Source organism: Mauremys reevesii, linkage group 5, assembly GCF_016161935.1.
Source record: "Mauremys reevesii isolate NIE-2019 linkage group 5, ASM1616193v1, whole genome shotgun sequence".
Classification (NCBI taxonomy): domain Eukaryota; kingdom Metazoa; phylum Chordata; order Testudines; family Geoemydidae; genus Mauremys; species Mauremys reevesii.
The window spans coordinates 103,427,392-103,454,852 of record NC_052627.1 but is presented as its reverse complement, the minus strand read 5'-3'; the positions used below and the strand labels follow the sequence as shown (position 1 = coordinate 103,454,852).

The window sequence follows — 27,461 nt, the reverse complement described above, 5'->3', positions numbered from 1 at the left end:
ATGTCTCACACACTTGGGTCCAGTTCTGAGATGCTACAGAACCTATGATCATCACGGGGGTCCTTGGGAAGGGAGGGGCCCTGTAGAGAGTCAGAGATGGGAAGCTTCTCACTCTGCCTCCACACTCCTGTCTCAGCTGTCCTTTTCCTCTCAGCTTCCCCCGCATGTGCCCACAGCTATTCTTTCTTCATTTCAGACAGCTACCTATCATAAGTACAGGGAAGAGGGACCCAGGAATGCATAATGGGGGCCCCATTTGAGTGGCTTAAGCGGAGCCTTGGATCTACTTCCACTGACCCAAACACTGATATTTTATTTATGTTGAGTTAATCTACCCTTGTTATGTTACAATATTGTTAAATTATTATTTGTATTTCATAGCACCTGCAGCCCTAGTCATGCTCCACAACCCCATTGTACTGAGCACCATGCAAACACAGAACACAAAGATGGTCCCTGCCCCCAAAGGTTTACAATTTTAGTAAAAGACACGAGAAAATAGATGGACATAGACATACAGGAATACAAGGAAACAACGAGACAATACTGGCCAGCAGGACTGGCAGTGGTCTCATTGTGTTATGTAGCATAAAATGAAGAGACAAACTCAGCATAATCTGACATGAGTGTCATTATGCAGTGCATAAAACTGCATATATCTATATTCTGTGTTGTAGGTTTGTGTATGTGTGTATGCATATGTTTGTGTGAAAGAAAATAAGGAGAGAGAAGCCATTTTTGTTAAGGTATATTTGATCTGAAAAATGCATGCTGCAAAAAAGTTTTAGGGTGAGTATTGCTACTGGAATCTTATTAATTACTATTCAGGGCATTCACTCTGCAATAAACAGAACACCTATTTTTTCCCAGGGGTAGCCTGATGAACTCCCGCAGCTCCCAGTGACTTCATGGAATGTTTTTAGTTTCACATCAGTCATGTGAACTGTGTTTATTGGTCTGGTTTGGGGCCAGAAGGAGACATCAGATGGTGTTCAGAAGTTATGACTGGCTTTTCACTTTGAGATTTTGTTCAAACCTGACAGCCAAATTAATACTGTGGAGGTGAAAAGGTAAAAGTCTTTCCTTAATTTCTTCCCATTACTACTGTAGTTATACCCTCTTTTCCCATCAGGAATAATATCTCCATTCTTTTATACCCATCAGACACTTGTAGGTTTAATTGCTCCCCCAGAGTTGTTGCTTAGTCAAGCGAAATATATTTGACAGACCCTATTTGCATGAACCCCTGGGAAGTGAAACTGCCACGTTGCACTCAGCTCTTTTTTGGGATACATATTACAAGGTGTAACTAACGCAGCCAGATGTAGCACTTAGACAAGCAAAATTGAACTAAAGATTATGAGTTTCTCTTTTTAACCAATTATATAAACTTTAATTCTGTTTTTAAAGTCACTTTAAATGTTTTAGAACTCTCCTTACTAGCTATGGAAGGGGGCAGGGAGTGATAAGAATCTACTGGTTGAGTTTGTGGACCCAATCCTACATCATGCTGATCACCTGCTGTGAGATGCTGGTGGCCCTCAACAACCATTGGTTTCCCAAAATACTATTTCACATGAGGTACATATCTATAATCATGCTCATCACACTGGTATCTGATAACCTTACTTAACTATAAATCCATTTCAGTAGTCTACATAAAGATCTGACTTTCTCTGCCCCTGGCCAGGAACAAGCAGGAACAGCTAGGGACCTTGCAGGATTGTCTCCTTTATGATTTAACAATTTGCTGAACTAATAATTAAATCCGGTTGTCTTTTTGTTATGTTCCCTTAAACCGGAGTGATGAGATCCTGTATGTTTTGTAATATTCAGGCCTATTGATGGAAAAGAGAGAATATTTCAAAAAGCCAAATAGAAAGTTTGGGCAAAACCCACAGACACTGTAAACCTTCATTTTCCCAGTGACTTTACAGGCAGTCAGTGACCAAACTATGTATGTAAAATTTTTCCTTTACAAAACTCCATTGCTTATTTTTAAATTACATGTAGGGTCTGATTCTCCTCTTATTGAGACTGGAGTAAATTGTGGATAACTCCACTGAAGGCAACAGAATGCTTATGGTGTAATGAGAGTGATTAGTATCAAGCCTAAAGTGTCTGACTATAGTTTTTATTTGTCTCCTGTTTCATTTAATCACTTTCCATATAAAATGTGCAACTATCGTTATAGTCTTTGTGAATTGTACATTACTGGGAGCCATAATGCTCTTTCCAGGTAGCAACACTGTGATCATTAAAGTCCATTGCCACAGCTGCTTTTTTCTTTTCTTCTATAGTCAATACTATTAGTAAATATTAATCCTTTTAGTCGTTTTTCTTTCAGTATATTTGATTCATTTATATCTTAACCATTCTTTAGAATCTTTAGATACTAACAAAGAGTATGTTGAATTCTAAGGTCCAGAATACTGGTCCTTGACTGATAAGTAACTCTATCCAGGAATTCTGTGTGTTAGACTGTATCTAATAATGTGTAGGTCTGTCTATAAAACTCCAGATATTCTTGGGAACCACCCCTTACTAATATATATGAATGGACATATAAACTGGTAACGGATGATTATTACAACAGATGAGAAGAATGCTTATGGGGAAGAAAGACCCACTGAAAGATATTACCTCAAAGAACTGTTAATTCTCTCACCTGTAAATAATTGCCTTCACACACACATCAGGTAAACTGAGAATGCATATATATGAAATCAGAACATACGTTTCTTTTGGCAAAGAGGTTCTCTTTGTTTGAAAACCCTATATAATGCAGAAGTGTTGAAACTTAGTTGGGGAATGAAAATGCATATTCCTCCAGTTTCAGTGAAGAAGAGACACAAAGTCAACTCTTTATCACATCAGAGGGTGGTAATGTATTTATTCTTTCTGTACTAATCTCTGGTTGATAATCTTTGATTCAATAATTCCAATTGAGACTGTTTGACAATCTTGAGTCATTATTAACTCTGACTTGCAACAATACAGAGGATTTCAAAAAAGGTGGGGGAATAAGTGAAACCATGAGAAAAGAACAAGAGTAGTATAGAAAGAGACAGAAGCCAAAGAGGAAGTGTTGGAGAAAGGGGGGAAGAAAGCGAAAGTTTCACTGCTGTTCCTAATGCAGTATCACCAACCACAAGTATTGTTTAATCAGGAACCTGGTCCCAAAAATCATGAGATTGACCAGTTTTTTAAATTTCATGATTTTCAAGTCAATTTGGAGTTTTTTGTCTTCTAGTGCTGTAGCCATTAGGCATCATGTTTTCAAGTTTTTCTCCATAAAAATGAGGGCTAGAAACTTTCATTTAAAGAAGAAAGTACATTGAGAGTCTTATGTAATCACATAAATCCTGAGGCTGTAACAAAAGCACCAAATATTGTGAGATGTGCAATAAAATCACAAGAGTTAGAAAAACTGCTAATGCAATAGGCACTGTAGTGAACCTGGTATTTGTAAATGTCACTCACCCACTCTTCAGATATGCACTTACTGGGACTGAACAATGAACCCTGTGAAATTTTTCACACGGGAAACTACATGTACTATACTAGATAAAACAAAACACTAAGAAGAGAAGGTGAAACACAGAGAGGCTGTAGAACTCCCTCAAAAAATTCCCAGAGCACAATCTTTTAGAAAAACATCCAATCTTGATTTTAAAATTGCAAGTAATGGAGACCCCAACATGACCCTGAGTTAATTGTGAGGGTGTTTAAAAAAAAAAAAAGCCTAATTCCAGTCTGAATTTATCTAGTTTCAACTTCAACTTCCAGCCATTGGATTGGGTAATATCTTTCTCTGCTAGATTGAAGAGCCAATTATCAAATATTTGTTCCCTATGTACATACTTATAGATAATAATCAAATCACCCTTTAACCTTCTGTTTGTTAGTCTAGATCAGTGTTTCCCAAACTTGGGACGCAGCTTGTTTAGGGAAAGCCCCTGGCGGGCCGGGCCAGTTTGTTTACCTGCCGCGTCAGCAGGTCCGTCCATGGCTCTTGTCTGAGCCCTCTTTAATTGATCAGCTTCCTGCTTGAATTGTGGACATCGGAACGGGACACAGTATTCCAGCAGCAATCACATGAGTGCCAAATACAGAGGTATCTCTACTTCTACTTGAGAATCCCCTGTTTATACACCGAAGGATTTGCATCAGGTCTTTTGGCCACAGCTTTGTACTGGGAGCTCATGTTCACCGGATTATCTTTTTCAGAGTTACTGCTTGTGCATGGTGACTTGGACGTGGGCTGAAGTGCCTAGTGATCAGAGCAGGAGTCAGGCCAAGTTCCTAGAACAGAAGTTGGTAGCCAGAAATCAGAACCCAGGGTCAGAGCCAGAAGCCAGGTTCCCGAGCCCAGGGTCATAGCCATTGTCAGGAGCCAAGAGTCAGAGTTTTGGACTGGAGCTGGAGTCAGAGGCCAGATGCCAGAGCCAAAGTTAAAGGTCAGAACTGGTTTCCTTGGAATGAGGCATGGCAGGCGCAGGAGCAATCATAACCATAGGTGAATGATTTGAGCAGCTGCTGTGCTGCTGCTGGGCTTAAGAGCTGGCCTGCTGACCATTCCAACCAATCAGGTGGTGTAGTCAATCTGTTCTACAGCCTGGTCCACCAGGAACTAGAGCCTTCCCCTAACTCTCCAAAAATTAAGGATTCAAAGGACCAAGTACTCCTGTCCACAGATTTATGGATGGTGGTAGTGGGTTGGAGTGGTTTCTGAAATATGGGGTGGATCTTCAAGGACTCAGGCAGCTGTAACTTGAAGGCCACTGAGTTCACCTATCCTATAATATTGAAGGACCTCAGGTATTGGTAGTCTAGTGTCATAGCTGGGTGGCTTGATCTCAGGTTCTGGGCAGAAAGTCATAGCTTATCTCCTACAGCCAGGTTGGGGGCAGCCTGATGATCATGGTCTGCATTGTGTTAATAGGCCTCTTTGGTGGACTGCAAGTGTTCCTTGAGCTCCCAGTGCACATGGGGTAGATCGGAGAATAAATCCACAGCAGCCGGCACTAGGGAACTGATGGGTAAATCTGGGTGGAAGTAGGAGTAAAAGCCATAGTTTGCAAAGAATGGACTATGTTTGGTGAAGGCATGGATTGCACTGTTATATGCGTATTCTGCCTAGTGTGGCAGGGGAAGCCAGTCATCCTGGTGTTAACTAAAAAAAACAGCAAAGATACTGCTCCAAGATGTAATAGACCCTCTCTGTTTGCCCGGTAGTCTGCAGATGGACAAGGTAAGAAGTCAGAAATTCCCTCCAGAACTAGGAGACTAACCAGTGGTCCTGGTCCAATACAATGCCCATCAGTAACCCATGGTAGTGGAAGGCGTTTTTCAGGAAGAGCCACATTATATCCCATGAAGTAGGAACAGTCTGGCATAGGATGAAGTGTGCCATCTTTGTTAGGAGGTCAACAACAGCCAGGATTACAGAGCATCCCTGCGAATGGGGGCAGTTTTATCATGAATTTATTAACATAGTAGACCAAGGCTATGGAGACATGGGCAGAGACTGGAAGAGACCTAGGATTTCTGATTGTGGGTTCTTGGTATGGGCGCAGTGGTTGCAGGAATTTATATAATCCTTGCTGTAAACTTGGCCACCAGAAGCTACTCAAGCTTAGATTCCAGGTTATGAATTGGACAGATTGGTCCTGGAAGTGGTGAATCATAGCATAGTTTTGACACCTGAAATCTAGGTTGTCCCTCTGGAACATAAATATGATCATTGCTATAGAAGAGGCCATTCCATATTCAGAACTCAGAATTGGGATGAGTATCTGCATTTTCCAGGATCTGGCAGGTCTAGGTTGTGAAGGGATCATCTGGGAACAGGGAGAATATGAAGGATGTCAGACTACTGTTGATTGTCCCATTGACAAAGCTGGATGTCTTGAGCACAGTGACAGAGGCTCTTTACCAGGTTCAACATACCCATCCTGCAAAGATAGATATCTGCCTTTCTGTTTCTTGTCCCTGGGTGATAGGATACAACAAAGTCAAAGTGAATGAAGAGGAGGGACCAGTGGATCTGGTGTTGGTTAAGGCATCCTTAGGTACTCCACGTTCTTGTGGTCTGTCAGGACTTGGACTGGGAATCAGACTCCTTCTAGGAGGTAGTGCCACTTCTCAAAAGCTGCCAGATAGCCAGTAGCTCCTTGTCCCAAATGCATTTTTTTCTGTTGGGGTTAACTTCCAAAAATAAAAGGCATAGGATTGTAGTTGGTGTTGGGGGTCCACATAATGAGATAATACTGCACCTATGGCAAATTTCAACAAGTTGGCCATGGTCATAAATGGTTTAGTGGGATCTGGGTAAACCAGGATTCATTCTGAGGTGAATGCCTTTTTAGTTGATTATAAACTGACTGAGCCTCCATGGACCAGGCAAATCAGGCCTTTGTTTGCAGGAGTACCATTATGGGTGTAACCAGGTTAGAGACTCTTTCAATAAATCATCTATACAAATTGGTGAACATCAGGAATCACTGCACCCCATGTATATTTTTGGGTGTGGTTAGCCAGATATTGCCACCTTATGCAGGTCCATGGTGAGTCACTCAGCCAAGACAATATTCCAAGAATTCCACTGTGTCCTTATTTAACTTGTGTTTCTCAAGTTTTGCATAGAGGTGATTTTGGTGGAGTTTCTCCAAGACAGTGCACACATGATGATTATGGAGGTCCTGATAATTCAGAGAAAATAAGGAAGTCATCCAGGTAAATGATAAAAAAATTTGGACCAGCATGTCACTAAAGGAGTCATTTATGAAACGCTGAAAAGTTAATGGGGCATTGCACAACCCCAACGTCATGACCAAATATTCAAAGTTGCCATACCTGGTAAAGAAGATGGTCTTCCATTCAACTCCTTACTGGTCCTCATCAGTTTATGAGTTCTGCAGGTGTCCAAAATTTTTGCACTTTGGCAGAGCACAGTGTTTCAAACAGCACATTAATAAGTGGTAAGAGGTACCAGTTTCAAAATGTAATCTTGTTCAGTGCTCTGTAATCCATACAAGGCTGGAAGGAGACATCTTTTTTCATTGGGGCCACCTCTGTGGATGGGGAAGGACAAATGAACCCCTTCAGCAGATTTTTCTCAAGAAAGCTTCAGAGTGCCTGTAGTTCAGGTTCAAAGAGGGATTAAACATTCCTCAGGGAACTGCTGCTCACAACTAGAGGTATATGGGGCAGTTGTAGCTGCAATGATGAGATAGAGTGTTGGCTTTCATTTTTGTCAAACATGTCAGCATAGTCTTGATATTTAACAAGAATTCCTGGGGAGGTCATGGGTTTGCCAGCGTCACCTTTTGGATCCACTCTTCATATCACTGAATTCTTTGAAGGACTAAGTAAGCTGCAATGGGTGGCTGATCCCAGGCTGGCTCTCAGGAAACAGGATTGTTGGCAAGACAGAGTCACAGCATACTGTGCCTGACCACCAGTGAATGTGTGGATCATGGACAATAAACTAGGGAAAGCCCAGGACAGCTGATGATTGTGGCACACAAAATAGCCTAAACTGGAGGACTTGGTGGCCTTGAAATGTAGTTACATCAAAGGATCTGTGTGGTGGGTAACTGGTTCCAATGAAGGAGTGACCCACCTATGGACTCCAATAACTCTTGGGAGTCCCTGAAGTGGGTAGGGAACTTATGTGCTGTGCAAATTCCAGACCTGTGAAATTGCCTGAGGCACCTGAGTCCACCAGCACCTCTAGGTTGATATCAGGAATCACAGGGTGCTGGAGCCAGAGAGGGAATTGGAAATGTGTTGGACACTGACTCGCCAGCACCAGGGTACCAGCAGATTAGTATTGGTGTGGGCTGCTGGAGAAAGGCATAGGGTGCCAACCCAGCCTGCACTCCCCTGTCGGGGCTGGAGTTTGGTGTTTTACAACTTGGGCACAGATTGGATCTTGACAGGGCAGCTTGATGCTGAGTTCTGGTTCCACACAATGTGGGTATAGGCCTGATGCCTGGCATCACATCTTCTCCACATTGGAGAGGCAGGGCTGGGCCTGATCAACTTGCCCTGGGTTTGAGCAACAGAGATGGGACTGGTGATGGGGATCCAGAGCCAGAAGGGTTGGCTGGTGCTGGGAGGACTATATTTTTTTTTTCCTTGGAGGCATTTGGACAGTTGGTAATTGATCTTGATGCACAGGTTGACTAAGGTACCTGGGCCAGACGGGTATTCACACGTTCCTGTTAATCAGAATATAAGGCAAAAATGAATGAATAGAAAACCCCATAGCTTGGGATTCAACCCAATACTGTATCCTGGAAATGGATGGCTGCTTCCCCCAAATCATTCTGAGCCCTCGGTCAGCCAACCAGATACTCATCCCCATTTTCTTGAGCCCCTGTAAAAGGGGAGGCAAAGGAAATGGAGTTAAACCCTGATTCACAAGGGATTTAGCAGTGCGTCTGACCCTGTCACTCATGCTTCCTTTCAGAAGTGATATTTTCCCATGACTAATATGCCCAGAGTTCTGACTAGCTAGCACATATGCCATGAATCTAAGTGCCCAGACAAAATGAAACATTGTATTTTGTCTGTTCTTTATAATATCACAGCTCCTCATATGGAAAAGCAGAAGTAAGATCACTTGATGTCAACAGAGACTCTTCTATTCTGTAGTGGTCTCGCAGGTTATTAAGCACCTGGTTCCAAAGGGTATCAGTCTGTGGCATACTACCTTATGAAGAAGGCTGGTATAATAGTCTTTGACTACCTCAGTTCCCTGTTTTCATTTTGTTTTGCCTTTGCAGGTACTTCTTGTGCAGGTTCCTGTCTCATGCTGTCATTCCAGTGATAGGGCTCTGTCAATAAACGGTGTGCCCCCTCCTTCCCTGTTAATCTCTGGCATTACGCAGTGAGGTAGGCATTGATAAGACACTATTTTCTGAACTCTGTATTGGCAGGTGGGTCCTTTATAGCCCCAACTCAGGCAGTGAGTGAAGAGGTTTTCATGTATCTAACATAAAGGGGAATGATGTGAAGGTTAGCTCTGTTGTCATATCTATCAAATCACTCACAATCGACTTTAATTATCACAGCAGAGCACAGCGGAGCTTTACATTATCTTGCAGTGAAGAAAATGGGACTAGAAGACCAATACAAAGTACTAAGTCTGACAGAACCTATGCAGGAATAGAAAATGGTAATTCCTGATTCACTTTTACTAGCAACAGTGAGGTCGTAGGTGCCACAGAGGGAGGGTTTGCTAACAGATATAAATAATAATAATAAAACCCTCTGGGAAAGGACCTAAGGAAGTACTTTGGACAGTGTCCTCCCTTCTGCCTATGTATTTGAAGGGGGATGTTGCTTCTACGGATCCCACAAAGTGGGGACAGAAGGAAGCATTGCCTCTGTGTCATGTTATTCACTGTGACTGGTGATATTGGCACCACAAAATTCAGGGTCCATGGATTCGTACAAGGTGAAGCAGAACTGGGGTGGGGAGAGGAGAGGTGTGTGTGACTGGCAGGTCTCAGTTGCATTTTCCCTCTCCCAAACCCCGCCAGGAAGAAGCAGGAGTAAGTTGTAGTAGGCAGAGTCTGCAGTAAGTTACATGGCTACACCTTTCCAGCATGCAACCCCCCGTTCTAGTCACAGAGTGTGGTTCTAGAGGGTTCTAGGTTCCATGGGTTAGGGGAGCCCCTATCGCTATGGCATCTGCTGTTCAGAAGAAGTTGACCTGGGAAGAAGGATGGAAGGGGAGCTCTTCAGCACAGAGGACTGCCTATTACTCTGTTTCTACAGTGCTTAGCTCAGTGGGCCCCCATTCTCAGATGGTGCCTAGGCAGCACTATAATACATAATTATTGTGGGGTATAGCACCACTATATTTAAGGATGAGGCTAGTTTACTGTTTAATATTAGCTTTGGAAGTGAATTAAGGTAAACTGATTAAAAACACTTTAATTTGGGGTGAGAGCATCCACATGGGGACACCTTTAGTTTATTTGGATTATGTTTCTTCAGCGTCCCTGTGTAGACAAACCCTAACACAGTGAAGTTTGAGTGTATGCAGATGAATGAGAGAATTCTGTGACATACAATACACCATGTAAAATGACACGTATATGTAGCTATTATTCATGTCTGCTTACTATAGGGCAGCCCATGCTGAAACATACTTACAGTATATTCTTAGTGCTCTTGTGGCTCCAAATGGCAGAGTTAAGGGTGGGGCAAGTGTGTTCCTTAACTATCAGAGGGGTAGTCATGTTAGTCTGGATCTGTAAAAAGCAACAAAGAGTCCTGTGGCACCTTATAGACTAACAGACGTATTGGAACATGAGCTTTCGTGGGTGAATACCCACTTCGTCAGATGCATGTCAGAAAGCTCATGCTCCAATACGTCTGTTAGTCTATAAGGTTCTTAACTACGTATTTCCTGGTTTACAGAGGTTTAACTATAGTTTCACTTAATGTTCTGGAATGTATGATGCACTGCAGGTCACCTTAACAGCATTAGTGACGTTTGGGGACAATGAAATAATAATAAAAATAATAGTTATTAGTACAAGGGAAGCATCCCTTTCTTTCTCCTGAGTGCGATATGATATGTGAGAAAATAAAGCACTGAACAATAGTGCCCCAGTGCAGAGGCTGATTTTTCAAATATGAAGTTATGTGCAACAAGCATTTGGGTGCAGGATCAAGGGTTAACTTTTAAACACAAATAAATCTGAGCTGCATAAAAAATCCAGGCTGAACTCTGAATAACTGCACCTGTGTTTTTTGTACCTATCAGCCTCATTTTACTTCATTAATTGAAACTACAGTGAATATCAAAACTCAAAATCTTTTCTGTCCACAAAGCATTTAAATTACAGAAGAAATAGTGGAAGCAGCAGGATGGCTGGCAATAGAGAGCTCTTTAAACGGATTGTTTCTTTTGTTGCTAGAAGATTTAAAATGGAAAAAGGCCAGCAGCATGTGGTTTTCACCAAGCACTTGAACTCTGAAGGGTGTGAGCTTCATTTTACCAATTTCTGTTAATTAGGTCTGTCAGTTAATCTCAGTTAATTTGTTTTGCGTTAATTACATGCATTAACTAGATTTTTAAAAGTTGCAATTAATTGCAGTTTTAATAGCACTGTTAAACAATAGAATACCAATTTAAATGTATTATAAATATTTTAGATGTTTTTCTACGTTTTCAAATATTGATTTTAATTACAACACAATACACACTTTATATTATTTTTTATTACAAATATTTTCACTGTAAAAAGATGAACAAAAGAAATAGTATTTTTCAATTCACCTCATACAAGTACTGTAGTGCAATCTCTTTATCATGAAAGTGCAACATACAAATGTAGAATTATTATTTTTTGTTATATAACTGTACTCAAAAACAAAACAATGTAAAACTTTAGTTCCTACACGTCCACTCAGTCCTACTTCTTGTTCAGTCAATCACTAAGACAAACACATTTGTTTACATTTATGGGAGATAATGCTGTCTGCTTCTTATGTACAAAGTCACTGAAAGTGAGAGCAAGCATTCGCATGGCACTTTTATAAGCGGCATTGCAAAGTATTTACATGCCAGATGCTAAACATTCATATGCTCCTTCATGCTTTGACTTGTAGGCTCTAAACTTAAGCTTTATCTTGTTTTATATTTGAGTGCAGCTATGTAAAATAAATAAATAAATTCTACATTTGTAAGTTGCACTTTCATGATAAAGATATTGCACTACAGTAGTTGTATGAAGTGAATTGAAAACTATTTTTTATCTTTTTAAAGTGCCAATATTTTTAATTAACAATAAAATAAAGTGAGCACTGTACACTTTGTATTCTGCATTGTAATTTAAATCAATATATTTGAAAATGTAGAAAAACATCCAAAATATTTATAATAAATTTAAATTGGTATTCTCCTATTGTTTAGCAGTGCCCTTGAACTTGATTAATCACAACTTTTTTAAATCTTGCGATTAATTGTGATTTTTTTTTATCATTTGACTGTCCTATCTTAATATATCAATAAAACAGAAAGAAGAGGCAGGATTAACTCTAAAAAGCATCTTGTTGATTGATGTTAATAGAAAGTAGGATTATCTTGCAATAGAGGAGTCATGTCTCTTTAGAATATAGTTTGCCATTAATTGGGAATCAATTCAAAATGCTCTTTAAAAACAGATCTGCTTATCTACCGCCAAATTACATTTTGGCATGAAGCTGCCTCAAAAGTCAGGAGCCTCTCCATATATTTTTTCTCAGGTACAAAGCATGTCTGTATGCAATGCACTGGCTCATCTTTTTTCTCTCCTTCAGTCCTTTGAACCATGAGAGAGCAACAAGCAATTGCACCCAGTACAGGAGGAATTAAAGATGTCACTTTCTACTAATTCTAGCTCACCATTTATCACCCTTTTTAATCCCTGTCCCTACTATGCTATTTGATGTGTGGAAGCTTCTCATGGCCAGGAAACTAGATTAAATCATTACCTCCATAGCTAAATCTTTGCTCTGGCAAAGTCTGAGTTAGTGTTGAATCAATGGTGCAGAGTATTTTTGAAGAACACTGGAAATTATTTTATTTATACTGTGATAGCACTTGGGGGCTCTGTTGTCAAAAAAATGACAGCTTCTGTCCCACAGAAAGCTCATGCTCCAAAACTTCTGTTAGTCTATAAGGTGCCACAGGACTCTTTGCTGCTTTTACAGATCCAGACTAACACGGCTACCCCTCTGATACTTGTCCCACAGAGTTTTTATTCTCTGTTTTGAATTGGAAATAAACTTACTCATGGTCATTAGTGATTCCAGAGCCCTTTTTGCAAGGGTAGTGTTCCTAATGCAAGTTTCCTGGCACCCACTTCCTGCCCTAAGCTTTTGGGTGGTGTTGCTGTGTGCTGTGAAACAGCTACTTGCTTTTGTCCAGAGATGGTTGTATTTTAGTAACTAAAGAAGAGATCCCTGGGTATAATTTGTATAGTGTATCAATTTGTTATGTCTCTAAAGTGCTTTGGGATCCTTTGCGATTAAAGCTTCTACATCAAATTATTATTATTCAGTATTAGAACTATGTTAATCTGACACTAACACATGTGCATGTACCTCAGACTGTCTTGATTATTTAACATGATTTTTATAATGAAACACCTGTAATGGAAAAGTTCATCTTTTTACTCCGTAAACAAGTAGGAACAAATGAGCAGATCACTGACCCTAGAGAGAGAGGATGCCAGGTGATTTAATTGTTGATACTATGTCAGTGAGTACATTAGTTACAATAAAAACTTCTCAGTAATCATAATGAGGTATTGAGGATGAACCGTCCAGTAAATCATGGGCCCCAGTGTTCCCTCTTGCACAAAAGCAGGCAGAAAACAGTAATTCATGTAAATATATCTAATAGGGCCATGAGGCCTGCCTATTCTTCCTCACTCTGAACTGGAGATTGTAGACCAAAGGCCTTCCAGATGCACACATACATCCAGCCACATGGATAGACTCCTTCTCTATACTGATCATCAGTCTCCCAAACAATCCAGACTCTCAGATATTACAGTGACAGACCTTGACAGATAATCAGGAAGTAGCTACCAAGTCCTTGAAACAACATTACCTTTTATTGCACTTGTACTATAGAAATCTACCTTTGGGTATGTCTACACTACGGGATTATTCCGATTTTACAGAAATAGATTTTTGGAAACAGATTGTATAAAGACGAGTGCACGCGGCCACACTAAGCACATTAATTCGGTGGTGTGCGTCCATGTACCGAGGCTAGCGTCGACTTCCGAAGCGTTGCACTGTGGGTAGCTATCCCATTGTTCCAGCAGTCTCCGCCGCCCATTGGAATTCTGGGTTGAGATCCCAATGCCTGATGGGGCCAAAAATTTGTCATGGGTGGTTATGGGTAAATGTCATCAGTCAATCTACCCTCTGTGAAAGCAATGGCAGACAATCATTTTTTGCCCTTTTCCCTGGATTGCCCAGGCAGATGCCATAGCACGGCAACCATGGAGCCCGTTCAGCCTTTTTTCACTGTCACCGAATGTTTATTGGATGCTGCTAACAGACGCGGTACTGCAGTGCTACACAGTAGCATCTCCTTGCCTTTGCAAGTTAGCAAAGACAATTACCAGCCCTACTGTACCGTCTGCTGCTGTCATGGGTGCTCCTGGCTGGCCTTGGTGAGGTCGGTCAGGGGCACCTGTACAAAAATGGGAATGACTCCCCAGGTCATTCTCTTCTTTAAGTTTTGTCTAATGGAGAGTCAGTCCTGCCTAGAATATCAGGCAAGCCTACTAAAGGACCAGAGAGGCAAACCAGACATCCCGCAGAAATGATGAGCTGCATGCCATTCTAGGGAGTACCCCTGCAACAACCCCACCATTGCTTCCCTGCTCCCCCACCCCTCCCTGGCTACCGGGGCAGTTATCCCCCCATTTGTGTGATGAAGTAATAAAGAATGCATGAATAAGAAACAACACTGACTTTATTGCCTCTGCAAGCAGAGATCAAAGGGGGAAGAGGAGGGCGGTTGGCTTACAGCGAAGTAGAGTGAACCACCATTCTGCACTTGCTCAGTCTATAGCTGAAAATGGGAATCTGTGACAAGCACTAGGATAGAAGCACAGGCAGGACTGAATCTTCATTTGTGTGTGAGCCTTTGGTTGCCACTGGTAAAATACAAAATGTCCCAGGATATGTATGTTGGGGACAGTTGTAAATGGCAGCTTAATATTTTTATTTGCAGCAAAATGTAGAGGTCTAAGTATCTGATTGTGATCCTTGGTAGCAAGGAATAGGCGCAACCGCACGGTGCTGCTGACTGGGAGAGCAGCCTGAGGCAGAAGCCTCCAGCTGCCATGATATTCCAGGCAGGACCGAATCTCCATTAGACAAAACTTAAAGAAGAGAATGACCTGGAGTCATTCCCATTTTTGCCCAGGCACCCTCGGCTGACCTCACCGAGGCCAGCCAGGAGCACCTATGGGACGACGATGACGGCTATCAGTCATACTGTACCGTCTGCCATCCGTAAGGCAAGGCAAGGGGATGCTGCTGGGTAGTGCTGCAGCACCGCGTCTGCCAGCAGCATCCAGTAGACATATGGTGACATTGAAAAAAGGCGAGAAACTATTTTTTCCCTTTGCTTTCACGGGGGGGCTGATGACATATTTCCTGAACCACCTGCGACAATGTTTTTGACCCTTCAGGCTTTGGGAGCTCAGCCCAGAATTCAAATGGTTTTCGGAGAGTGCAGGAGTGGGATAGCTACAGTCGTCAGTCACCCCTCTCTCCGTGAGCGTCCATTTGATTCTTTGGCTTTCTGGTATGCTTGTCTCAGCTCCTTAAATTTCACGCAGCACTGTGTTGAGTCCATGTTGTGGCCTCTGTCCATCATGGCCTTGGAGATTTTTTCAAATGTTTTGGCATTTCATCTTTTGGAACAGAGTTCTGATAGAACAGATTCATCTCCGCATACAGAGATCAGCTTCAGTATCTCCCGTACGGCCCATACTGGAGCTCTTTTTTGATTCTGGGCCTGCATGGTCACCTGTGCTGATCAGCGCTCCATGCTGGACAAACAGGAAATGAAATTCAAAAGTTCATGGGGCTTTTCCTGTCTACCTGGCCAGTGCATCCGAGTTCAGATTGCTGTCCAGAGTGGTCACAATGGTACACTGTGGGATAACTCCCGGAAGCTAATACCGTCGAATTGCGGCCACACTAACCCTAATTTGAAATGGCAATTTGAAATATTCGTCGGGGAGGAGTACAGATATCAATATTAAGAGCCCTTTATATCTAAGTAAAGGGCTTCGTTGTGTGGACGGGTGCAGGGTTAATTTGGTTTAATGCTGCTAAATTGGAGATAAACTTGTAGTGTAGACCAGGTCTTAGGTATGGTCAGGCCCTCTCAGAGCTCCAGAGAGGCCCGAGCCACTTCCAGCTTTTGAGGCCCCTAGCCATAATAAAAATAAAAAATGATGACACATGGTCTAATCTTGTGCCATCAAAATCGATATATTTTTATTAATATTTATGAACATTTGTAACTTTTTTAATATGACAATCTATATCAGTTAACACAAAATTATGTCTTTTAACAAATCACATTGCTTATTTGCTTAAATTTACAGCTCTAAGCTGAGAGAGTGTGTCACATTTTGGTCCGATAGGGATGCGCATAAAAACAGGTTGCGAAACTTATCAAATGCCAAAAAATTAACAAGAGTCTAAATTTGAGGCCCCCTCTGATTGGCCCTGGGTATGGTAAGGGACAGAAAAGATTTCTGGGTGAGTGTGGGAACATGGTGTTTTGTGCAGCTCTGGAGCTTTTTATGAAGTTGCCTTTGAAAATGTAATGTATTGCAAATCTATGCTTTTCAGCATAGTTCAGTGCGCAGTAAGAAATTCTGCATGCCTGTACGCAGAATACTAAAGTATAGGCTAATACAAAAGGGAGTCTATCCCACTGCATATGTAGTCTGGGGTGCTGTCTATGCTTGCCCTTTCTCAGCACATGAGGCATGAGTGGAGGAAAGGCATACAAAGACATAGCAATAGAAAACTCAGAGGTTCTGACTTTTAAAAGCTTACAATGGATATAATAAAATGTGCATGAAAGAGTGGGAACAGAGGTGTTCCAAAATTGATTTTTCTTATTCTTCCTGACCATGTCTCAATTAAATTGATACCTTGGTGACCTGCAAAATGTCTGAGGGAATAAAAATAAAGCAGCAACTAAGAAAGGAGCAAAAGTTTCTAAGCTGAGAGAAAGAGGAACGAAAGTGTGGAGGAAACTGGAAAAAGTGTCCAACTTAATGACATTCTAAATTGTAACTTTGCTACAGCAGCAGTATAGTTTTCAATCTTCCTAATGTTAAGGATATTTACTTCTCATAGTCATGCCTTGACAAATAATTAAATGTGATACATTAAAACAAAATATAAATTGCATAACACGTATCATATAAACCATATGACCCAAGAATAAATAGATAAAAAAAGAATAAAAAAATAGTTCTAACCAAATACTGGTAGATCACTATATTGTGAAGATCCATACAAAATATGCAAAATAAGCCTTTTGGTTTGTTTTCTTTTCCAATTAAAATGTCATAGAATCATAGGATATCAGGGTTGGAAGGGACCTCAGGAGGTCATCTAGTCCAACCCCCTGCTCAAAGCAGGACCTAATTCCCATTTATATTCAGAAAAAAAAATTGCCATTGTCAATTTACTGAAGCTATAGTTCCTAGGTTCAGTTAAGATAATGAATCAGTTGGGCTTGTCTACATGGGGATATGCAGGACAGTTAAACCTAATTAACTAAAGATGTGCAGTTAATGCACATTAGTTAAAGTGCATTAAGTCCCTGGGTGGATGCTCTCATTCAGAAGTAAAGTGTTCTTAGTTTGAAACTAAAAAAAGTGAACTAAGACCACTCTGAATCAGAGCATAAACACAGGGGTACAATACACTTTAACTAATGCATGTTAACTTCACACCTTAAGCTAATTTGTCTTAACTTTCCTGACTGTCTCCGTGTAGACATGCCCTCAGTAACCCACCCATGACTTCAACGGTGGTTCATCACTGCATATGAGAGGAGCATTTGGCACAATGTGTTTTGCAGATTAAACTGTTTTAAAGAATATTACATTATTGGCCAAATCCTGAAGTCCTTACTTGAGCAAGATGACCATTGACTTCATTATTTATCTAATGACATCATAAGCAAGCATTTATGAAGTGTATTTTGTGCCTTGCATGTTTTGCATTTATGTACAAAGATTAATAATATTTCCGGGCAGAAGCCATATGTAGTAAACAAAGCTGGCTTATGGGAGCTCTGCCTGAGTGAAGACTACATAAAAAAGGTGCAAGGACTTTTTTGGCCCTATACTTGTGCGACATCTGTAGAGGGTATCTGAATCATGCTAAAAACCAGTACAGATCACTCCATTATAGTCCTGGTCACTTACTGTGGGCAAAGGGCAGAAGTGAAAGTGGGCCGGTACGGCGTACTGGTAAGCGGTGGCTGCCAGTACCAGCCCGTACACAGCAGTACCTTTTGCCCCCTCCCCCCAAGGGCCGCTGACTGGTGGGGGAAAGGAGGCAAAAGGGGCAGCTGCCCCGGAGCCTGGTGATTTAAAAGGGGTCTGGGGCTCCCAGCCACCGCTACCACAGCAGTGGCCAGAGCCCAAGGCATCATGGGCCAGCCAGCATGGAAGGACTAGCTAGGGGAGGCTGACCCCCACCCCTTCCACCCAAGGCACTGCCGGGCCCCCATAGCAGTATGTCCTCTATATTACTTTCACCTCTGGCAAAGGGTAACAAACCTCCTTTATATTCAAGAATGCACATCTTAGCACGACCATCTCTAGATACAGGCCAAGGATGATCCTTTGTATAAGACTAATATAAGATATTTGCATGTGAGTGTGATATTGATAAGATCCTTAATGCTATCTCAAGCATAAGCATCCGATTTAGCAACACAAGGCAATGCAGATGAAGAATTGCAAGCAGACAGCTGAGAAGATCTGTGCAAAAACCCTGTACCATAAATACCTGTTACTGCCAATTAGGTCCAATAGAGTCGGATGTGTCTAGAGCCAGTGTTGCATGAATGAGTAGATTATCCTTTTTCTTTATGTCTCTGAATGTATTTTCTGTTAAAAAATTGTAGGTTATGAAGGTAGAGCAGTTAAATTGTGCTATGTTTCAATTTCTGTGGTGTGTGGTAGCAATATATTTCATACAGAATAAGCAAGATGCAAAAAACGAAAACACCTGGAATTATGGCTACAGTTCTATATGTTTATATGTGTGGTTGTTGAAAATATATTTTAAGTTTCCTCCAAATTAGAGATGGAAAAATTATTTTTTGATTGATTGATTTATTTTAGACAAATAGTATATTTACTGAAAAATGCAGTTTTAGGGTAGCTGTAACAATTTAAGAAGTTGAGTCAAATTCAGTAAATGGTTTCAGCCAAATAAAAAAATAAGGAAACAAATTTAGAACAAGTCAAAATGGTTTCTCGACATTTTTTAAATGAACTATTTCAACATTTTGTTTTGAAAGGAAGTGTTTCATTTTGAAAAGTCATATTGAATTAACGTGTCATTTTGATAATGTGCATTTATTTGGCTGAATGAAATTTGAGGGTTTTTTTTTGTTTTAGCAAGGAAAAAATGGGTGGGGGGAGGGAATCAGTTTAGGTTGAAAACTAAATACTATTTTTGTTTTTGCATTTTAGCCATCAAACCAAAACAGCAATTATTTGTTCAGCCTCAGATATGGTAACATGTTTTTGTGGTTAGACCTGTGGTGACCTGTAGACATTCCTGTAGTCTCCTTGAGCTTTGTACTTTTTAACAATTTTTTTTCATAAATATTTTGGCTGACAATTCACTCCTGAAAGAGGGATGAGTAAACAAAAAACAGTTCAAGCTTTCATACAAACTTTAAACTATACCTTTTGAGGTTCAAAAACTTTTGATATGTCTAAAAAAAAATGCATGTGTACCATTGTCCTTTGTGGTGTAGGACAGGAATTCAAAATACCTAAATGAAGCAATATATTTCGGCACAGATTCTGATACCCTTACTCCCAATGCATAGTATCTTCACATCAGTAGTACCATTAAAATCAATAGGTGAGATTCCCCCCTGCTTTAGCCCCTTTACATTGGCTAAGAGGGCTGCTGCAGCAAAAAGAGACCCTAAAAGAACTGAATCTAGCCAAGGGACAATTTCCCTCCCACATGACTTCAGGAAGACCAACACAGGGTGTCTTCTGAGGACTTCCTCACACGGACTGGCATACAGGGTGTGCCAGGGGCAGGGCTGGGAGTTGTTCAGGTATGTCAAAGGCAAGGCCACAGCATTTAGTACTGCGGAGATTCTGGGCAGCAGAGCTACCCATATGCAGGCAGGGACAGGCTGCCATCACTTAGAGCAGCGTTTCTCAAACTGGGCTCTGCGAGGGTAATCCAGGGGGTCCGCAGTCCCTGCTGATCAACCGTGCTGTCTATAATTATTTTATATACACACAAATATGACATGAAAAGAAAGTTAATGTTGCTAAGTCAAGAACTCAACATGTAGGAAATGCCTCAGTTAAGGTTGTATATGTAACATTAATTCTGCCCCCTTGTGCATATGCATTATGATGCTTCCTTTAATCACATGATCACGTTATTTTTTCCACAGGACCCCTAGATTGGACAGATAAGTACATTCAAGCAACTGAAAATGGGGTCTTATAATGAAAAGTATTGGACATCCTTAACTGTAGCCTTCACTACCAGTTCTGCCTATGATAGATCAAACCTGGATATATCATGAAGAAGCATTTTCTTCTGAGATTGTCAGAGTAATTTGATGCATCATTTGTGCAATTGATCCATAACCAAATCTTAATGATTTTGGATTAGATTCTACCACCCTTGTCCTGAACAGAACCTTACACCACTTAAAATTCTTTTACTGAGTGAGTAGTCCCACTGAAATCAAAAGACTGATAATCATGAGTACAAGTGATAAAAACTGGCCCTTAAATAAATGAAAACCATATAGCTTTTTATATTTGTTTTTAAAGGTATAAAACAGTTTGAAATCTAAAGTTAAGAACTTGTTTATTGCTGTCAAACTGTCAGATACTCTGTGATTTAGGGTAGGAGTCAATCACAATGTGCAAAGTAGTCAAGCAAAAGAGGGCAGATGTACTTTAATTACATGCTTTCTTAGCAAATTAGGATCTGTGTAGGTGGGGACTTTGAAAACCTGTGGTTCACAAACTACTCTTGAGGAATTTAAAGTATTGGAATCCTGTAAATGCTTGACCCTCATGGAGAACATTAAGAAGTGTAACTTTTAAAAATAATAAAATGTTATCTTTTTCAGCCTTATTTAAATTAGTAGTTATATGTGATGAGACTACTGAATATATCATCTTGACAAAACAGAGCCAGACTCTGCCACCCTAAATCATGTTGAATGGCATCTTGCTGTTACTCCACGATTGGTTCCACTGAAATCAGTGGGGGTGTTTGTGGAATAAGTAGGCCCTAATCCGTGTGCTAGATTGTGCCTTTCACATGGTCACATGCGGTGTAAGGATACATATGAGCACTCTGACTCTCTCAGATGTTTTCTGTAAATGCTGCTCCTATCTCTTTTCTATTGCTATGATTGCAGAGATCATAGAATCATAGAATCTCAGGGTTGGAAGGGACCTCAGGAGGTCATCTAGCCCAACCCCCTGCTCAAAGCAGGACCAATCTCCAACTAAATCATCCCAGCCGGGGCTTCGTCAAGCCTGACCTTAAAAACCCCTAAGGAAGGTGTCAGGGTTTCTTCCTCACTCTGAACTCTGGGGTACAGATGTGGGGACCTGCATGAAAGACCCTCTAGGCTTATTTTTACCAGCTTAGGTTAAAAACTTCCCCAAGGCACAAATTCCTTCCTAGCCTTAGTATCGCTGCCACCACCAAGTGATTTAAATAAACATTCAGGGAGGGTCACTTGGAGCCCTACCTTCCCCAAATATCCCCTCCAAACCCCCACACCTCCTTTCCTGGGGAGGCTTGAGAATAATATCCTCACCAATTGGTACAAGTGAACACAGACCCAAATCCTTGGATCTTAAGAACAATGAAAAATTAATCAGGTTCTTAAAAGAAGAATTTTAATTAAAGAAAAGGTAAAAGAATTACCTCTGTAAAACCAGGATGGTAAGTATTTTACAGAATAACAAAAGACTCAAGAACAGAGAGGATCTTCCCTCTAGGCAAAACTTTAAAGTTACAAAAACAGGGATAAACCTCCCTCTTAGAACAGAAAGTTCACAAGCTAAAACAAAAAGTAATTTAACACATTTCTTTTCTGCTATTATTTCCTATTTCTGCAAGACAAGATGCTTAGTTTAGATATGCTTAAGGAGATATAATTTTCCTGTCCTGGTTTCTTGTCTGGCTCCGAGAGACACAGACCAAAACCTTCCCCCACAGATTTGAAAGTATCTTCTCCCCTTATTGGTCCTTTTGGTCAGGTGCCACACAGATTATCTGATCTTCTTAACCTTTTACAGGTAAAAGAGGAATTAACCCTTTACAGGGTAAAGAGGGATTTTATGCTACCCTTAGCTGTATGTTTATGACAGAAGGAGATTCCACCACCTCCCTAGGTAACCCATTCCAGTGCTTTACCACCCTCCTAGTGAAAAAGTTTTTCCTAATATCCAACCTAAACCTCCCCCGACTGCTACCTGAGACCATTACTCCTTGTTCTGTCATCTGATACCACTGAGAACAGTCTAGATCCATCCTCTTTGGAATCCCCTTTCAGATAGTTGAAAGCAGCTATCATATCCCACCTCATTCTTCTCTTCTGCAGACTAAACAGTCCCAGTTCCCTCAGCCTCTCCTAATAAGTCATGTGCTCCAGCCCCCTAATCATTTTTGTTGCCCTCCGATAGACTCTTTCCAATTTTTCCACATCCTTCTTGTAGTGTGGGGCCCAAAACTGGACACAGTACTCCAGATGAAGCCTCACCAATGCCAAATAGAGGGGAATGATCCTTGCAGATTTACCATAGAGGAGAGGTGCAAGAGCAGATTTTCCAAGCAGATGATCCACTAATGACACCAATTGTGGGCCAGTGGAGACTGTAGGATAGTGTTTCTCATCGAGCTTACATCCTGTAGGCCAAGAGGAGAGGGTCATTTGTGTCTCAAAAGCCCCATAAGCTCTGTCATCTAATAGTTTCATTTCAGAACTGTTAGCTAGGAGTGAATTCTAAAGGGTACACAGCTCATCAAAAGGTCACTATTGTGACCTTTTGATAAATATAAGACCTTTATGGCAGATAGCGAACATGTTAGGCTAGATTATGGCCCAATATTAATTCCCCCCAAAAAATTACTAATATGATTTGGCTCCATCCAAAGAGCTCCACCCCACCTTTGCAAGTTAGAGTTACTGTTTCATTTGCACAGCAGTTTGGGATGAAGACTGGAGAGAAAATATAAAAAATATGTGAAGATAGAAAGATAGGAAAATCTACAATGAACAAATGGCTCTGATCCCCAGAAGGCTGAACAGTGCAGGAAAAGAAGAAGAAATGTCACAACAACATTTTCAGGCCTAATTGCGAGGAAGACTAAAAATGAAATATCATTTTCTCTTTTGTCATTATTTCACTACTATTGTGGAAGCCCTGTTGCCTGAAGCTTTGGAGGGTAAGGAGCTCTCCGCTCATATCTAGTGGTGAACAAGGGGGAAGAATGGACACTTAATTTGCATAAGATGTTTATCCAGAATTCCAGCTAGACAGTGCTCAAGTGAAAGTAGCTCCATGCTTCCATCTATTAGTGAACCAGTGAAGTACTGCTACAGAGTGAGCTTAATCTGCATAAGCTTTTCAGCCAGAATTCCTCTAGTGCTTCTTTGGGTGTCACTATCATTGTACACCAACTAAGAATTGATTGGTTAGTGGAACTGAACAGAGACATGGAAAAATGGTTCCTGTCTTGTGGGAAAGATTCTGCTCAACTGCTGGGTAGGTGTTGGAGCCTCAGGACAGCAGCAAGCAGCATTTCCCAACAGGCTGGAGATGGGCTTGTCCGAGTGCACCTCAGGACTCTGGGACTACACTACTTGCTGACACCAAACTGTGAGTTGGGTTTAATGTTAGGGAAGAGGGAAGTGATGAGATAAAGGGATATTTATGTAGTGGCTGTTCACCATGCAGAGGGGAAGCAATTTGACAAACTACTGCCAAAGTTACTTTGGGAAGTGTTTTACTTATCATTCATTTACATGGATTGTTGCTGTGTTTGCCCAAGATGATCCTGTTGGTTCCTTTTTCCTTAATAACATTTTTCTTGTTTTATACATGGGCTCAGTTCTGGTGGGGGGAGGGGAATGTATTACATATTAAGTGCCCCCAGTGAAGGTATTTTTGATCCACAAAATTTTGGGTGGTAGCTCATGCTGGTGGTATTTATTAATTTGAACCTAGCCCTTGCTACTGCTGACAACACTTGCAGAAGGTTTCTACTTGTGTTTATGGGTCTAAACGTGCTGTCTTAGAAGTAAACAGCAAAATTTCCACCAATTTAAATGGGAGTAGAATAGTGCCCTACAATGTACTATTATTATTTTTATGGGTAAAAGTCATCTGTGGTAAAACCTCACTGGCTTCAGAAGAGTTACTCCAGGGATAAATTTGGTCTTGTATATTTCTGGCTGGTATATTTACTGCTCTCTTCTCTTTACTCGCCATTGTAAATGTAAGTTACCATTTTCAACCTTGGGGGAAATATATTTATATACACGAAGCATCATCATCTCCTTCAGGACCCAATTCAGTTCCCACTGAAGTCAACAGAGAGTCCTATTGAGTCAATGGGATTCTAACTGGCTACTAACTAGTTTAAGCTTGTACACCTTTCCATCCCAACTACTGCTCAAGCCTCACTCTGGATTAGTGAGAGTAGAGGAAGGTGAGACAGTTGTAAGCATGACGGGGTGCTCTTTGTACTTACATACACTTGTTAACCCAGCATCTCATAAAGCCTGCTTTAACCTGTGGTTTGGGAATTTTAGGCAGTGAAGAATATAATTTGATTTCCTTAAGAGTAATTGACAGCCTATCTTGCTTTGGGAAGAAATTTGGCATGACAGTGTATTGATTTATGGACTCACTCACTTCCAGTGAGGCATATTTACCACTGAATGTTCAACATAATGTCAAACCTTAAAGCATCAGAGTAAGATTCCTGAGAAAAAAAGGTTTTCATTTTGCAATAAAGTAGAATTGTTTTCCATAAAGCATGTCAGTGAACACTAAACAATTAACCCTTACACCACATGAAATAGGAAAGAATGATAAATAGAAAAACATTTTTTATTTTTAACCTGACAAGCTACCAACACGTCTCTTACTGAAAGAAAATTACAAATAATTTGAATAGATTAGGACATGTATGCTAGATTTGCATCTAGTGTGTGAAAGCCATTTTGGATAAAACATACATTACCTTTAAATCATTTGGAGCTACATTGATTTATACCAGCTTAGTATCTGTCCCTCTGTTTTTTAGAAACAAACTTAATCAAGCTGAAACATAGTTTACCTAAATCAATTTGCAGCGGTGCACTTTCAAAAAGCACAAAACAGAATTTTATATAAACTAGAAAGAATGGGCCTGATTCATCACAGTGTTACTCCAACCTTGAGGCACTCTAACTCCACTGAAATAAAAAGATTGCATCATGTAAAATAACACATTGAATTAGACCTGTTGTACTAATTTAGATGGAATATATGGGCCAGACCTCTCCCAATCCATGCTGTAAAGAATAAACAACTGGAAACCCTGTTTATTTTTTCTAAAGGGCAAATTATTCATGATCTGAGAGACTGTGCACTTTATATATGAACAAATAGAAACTGACATGTTAAAATCATGGGGAATCTACATTTTATAAAGCTAGGTTCCAAAAAAATGGGCACTGTTTCCAGCTGAGCTCAGTGCAGTGACTTAAGGGATAATCTCTCCTGCTTGTAGCTTGCAGTTAGCACAATAAATAGGTGCTGAGATAATGATTAATAACTGAACCAAAGCCAAGACATTTAATCAATCTCAAAAGCCATTTACTGCAACTAGGAAACTACAGAGATTGTTTTGGTTACAACAAAGTACAAGATACAGAACAGAAAGTTGGTGAGGCTTTGCCCATCTCTCACGCTTTCCAGCAACATTACTTTGAAAAGGATGGGTTTGAGCACAAAAAGGAACAACTGAGATAGGAAGAGAAAAATTCTGATTAATCATTCAACAGTGATACTAAAAAGTGAGTCATGATAAGAGCTGGCCAGAAACTAGAATTCCTGTTTCGCAGGGAAATTCAGAAATTAATTGTTCTGAGACAGAATGAAAATTAGAACTTTCCCACAGATCAAGAATTGTGTAATTTTAACACCTAATTTTGACCAGAGCCCAGACAGCCCACCAGGCAGTTGAGGGAGACTGGGAACATCCCATGGCCTCTGGGCTTTCAAGGAGCTGAAAGTCCAGGAGCTTTGGGAGCTCTGGTTCCAGGGCAGTCCAGCTGGGAGGCTCCAGGGGAGCCTGGAAGCCTGTGTACAGGGAAAGCCATGGAGCTGGAAACCATTTTACAAAGGAAAATAAAAAGTTTCCAGCAAAATTGAAATTTTCCAATGGACAAATTTTCCATCTGAAAATTGTTCCACTGGAAAATTCCCAACCAGCTCACAGTCTTGCCAACTCCTACTTTTTATCTTGTGATAGTTAACTACTTTTTTTTTTAAGTCCCAGCTCCTTCTGTCATGGAATTACGTGAGAATCTCAGCTTTCATATTTAAAAAACCCATAAGTTTCTAGCTCCTCTGGTTGCAAAAAACAAACAACAAAAAAACCCCTTGACAACATGAACAAAGCGTATCCCAAAGGCATAAAGATCAGAAGTCAAATAAAAAGAACACCAAGTTTATTCTTTTTAAAATATTTCATGATTTTAAAGCATTCTCATGATTTTTGGGGCCTATTTCTGAGTTTTGAATGCTTGCATTTGGCAATACTGGAATCATTTTACGAAGGCGTTTCAGGAACAGATACTCAGAGGATGTAAATTGTCATCGACTTCACCAGAACTGAACTGCTTTACAGCAGTTGATGAGCTGGTTCAATCCCTGGATATCAACCAAGAAGGCTGGGGTGTTCAATGCCTATTGTGCTTCAGTCATCACTAAAAGGGTAAATGGTTACCAGATACTCAACACAACTAATATTATCAACAAGGGAGAAGGAACAGAAGCCAAAATAGGGGAAGAACAGGTTAAAAAAATATTTATATAAGATAGATATATTCAATTTGGCAGGGACTGATGAAATTCTTCCTAGGGTACTTAAGGAATTAGCTGAAGCAATCTCAGAACCATTAGCAATTATTTCTGAGAAATTATGTAGGATGTGTGAGGCCTCAGAGAACTGGAGAAGGGCAAATATAGTACCTTTCTTTAAAAAGGGGAACAAAGAGTACCCAGGAATGATAGAAAGTCAGCCTATCTTCGATACCTGGAAAGATACTGGAAAAAAAAATGATTAAACAATGAATTTGTAAGCACCTAGAGGATAATCAGATAATAAGGAATAGTGAGCATTAATCAAGAATCAATCATGCCAAACCAGCCTAGTTTCCTTCTTTCCTCCTGTGGGGAGCACTAGTTGTGATATATCTTGATTTTTAGTAAGGCTTTTGACACAGTTCCATATGAAGTTCTCATAAACTAAGTTGGGAAATATGGTCTAGATGGATTTTCTATGGGGTGCATAAATGGTTGAAAGACTGTACTTCAAGAGTAGTTATCAATGGTTTTCTGTTAAACTGGGTAGGTGTATCTAGT

General features: G+C 40.6%; 1 long non-coding RNA gene across 6 annotated transcripts in view; it reads left to right on the top strand.

The window, feature by feature from the left end:
* The first annotated feature begins 2,593 nt into the window (after positions 1-2,593).
* Positions 2,594-27,461, top strand: part of LOC120406906 — a 52,114-nt gene continuing 27,246 nt past the window's right edge. For 2 of the 6 annotated variants that reach the window (XR_005599649.1, XR_005599652.1), the window contains exons 1-2: positions 2,594-2,699; positions 8,796-8,904. This is a non-coding gene — a long non-coding RNA (uncharacterized LOC120406906). Of the gene's footprint in view, positions 2,700-2,758; positions 2,884-8,795; positions 8,905-17,833; positions 17,898-27,461 lie in introns of those variants that run through there. The other 4 variants (XR_005599650.1, XR_005599653.1, XR_005599651.1 and 1 more) reach the window with 3 other exon arrangements.